This window comes from Octopus bimaculoides, chromosome 3, assembly GCF_046866305.1.
Source record: "Octopus bimaculoides isolate indiv1 chromosome 3, ASM4686630v1, whole genome shotgun sequence".
Taxonomy (NCBI): domain Eukaryota; kingdom Metazoa; phylum Mollusca; class Cephalopoda; order Octopoda; family Octopodidae; genus Octopus; species Octopus bimaculoides.
Genome location: NC_142930.1, coordinates 7,049,728 through 7,051,255, shown reverse-complemented (window position 1 = coordinate 7,051,255; position 1,528 = coordinate 7,049,728). Strand labels below are relative to the sequence as shown.

The following is a 1,528-nucleotide window of genomic DNA, read 5'->3' as shown; positions in this document are numbered from 1 at the left end:
GCACCCCATAAAGCCAAGAAAATATTTTTAAAGAATATGATTCCTTCGATAAGCCTTAATCCTATAAAAATAGCTTTTATATCTCTAATACTCTTTAGAACATCGATCGACTCATCAGTTTTCCCTTTCCACGATGTTTTCTCTAACTTTTGCTTAAAAAGCTAAATATTTTTTATATATGCAAAAATTTTTTCAAAATTTGTTTCAGCACTATTCCTGAAGAATTCGAAAGAAAAACTGCACTGTAATTCAGTAATTTGTAACTGTTCTCATTTTTGCAAGTTACTGCCGACATAGGTAGACTTCGTAGGAATGGGCCCGGTTATTGGAAGCTGAATGCATCGTTCTCGGTGCACCAAACTTACAGGGACCGAATGTCTGCGCACCATTAACGACAGCCTGGCGATTCCTCCACGCAGTAGATGTTGACAGCAAATGGATCGTCCAACCAGGTATCATATCCAAACTCTAGTAAATTGTTGTCACTGAGCAGGTGACCCTGTTTCTAAGCTGATACCAGGCCACGTGAATTTATACACTCCCACTCTTCGAACTGCCGTGTTGGTAGAAAGAGGAGGAAAAGAAAAGGAACATGGCAACTCACGTATTTGATGATTTCGATCACCGTGGAATTTGGAGTTTCTTTTGGAAAATTCTTTGGGCACCTACTGCTGGTCCTTGTACTTCAAACTTTTCACATGACTAGGGAAATCTCCTTCAATATTTTTTTATGTTTCCATGTCCAACATTAATTTAAAATATTTTATGTACTTGGAAAGTGCTGGTCTTGAAGACTTCTCCCTCTTTTTTAATCTTTTCTTTTTGTGCAAGGAAGGACATCAGTTTTTTCTTAGTGTTCCTTATCAATACGAAGTTTGGGCGCATGTTTGTATTTCTGATGTTATTCTTGTGTGTTTTGCCTTTTTGTTGACATGAGTGTTCGTGATGGTTGGTGGTGGTGGTGGAGTTGTTGTAGGTGTGGTGTCGGTGATGTCGGGATTGCGTGGTTCGTTCAGAGAGAGTGAGTGTGTAATATTTTTAAAAAATTATTATCTTTCTTTTGATTTACCTGTGTGTCCCTCCCCTTAACAGATGACATTTTCACATCGAAATGATCCGATGCGAGAGGGGTTGAAGATATATTTCCGTATGTGTGTCCATAAATATGTTCCAAAAAGAGAGAAGAGGAGAGTAATGCAGGAGTTTAGATATTTTCCCGGATAGTGAGTTCTGGTTCTTTACTGTGTTCGTCATTGATGGTCATGTTGTTGGTACTGCTGTTGTTGGTACTGCTGTTGTTGGTACTGCTGTTGTTGGTACTGCTGTTGTTGGTACTGCTGTTGTTGCTGCTGCTGCTGCTCTGGTTCTTGCTCCTTTCGCTACTACTATTGCTGGTGGTACCACAGTATACTGTCGTTGTTGGGATTGTGGTGTCAGCAGTTGCGGAAGCCCCCTCTCTCCTGATTTTGGTTGAAGACAAAAAGTTCGTTTCATTTTGAGGAGGGTGTCACTGCCCTCTAAAGCAATA

At 40.1% G+C, this 1,528-nt stretch overlaps 1 long non-coding RNA gene across 1 annotated transcript in view; it reads right to left on the bottom strand.

Moving 5' to 3' along the window:
- Positions 1–264: 264 nt before the first annotated feature.
- The window catches only part of LOC149136443 (uncharacterized), a 70,749-nt gene continuing 69,485 nt past the window's right edge, over positions 265–1,528 (bottom strand). Inside the window, exon 3 of the long non-coding RNA XR_016240969.1 lies at positions 265–1,528. This exon is cut by the window's right edge and continues 500 nt beyond it. This is a non-coding gene — a long non-coding RNA (uncharacterized LOC149136443).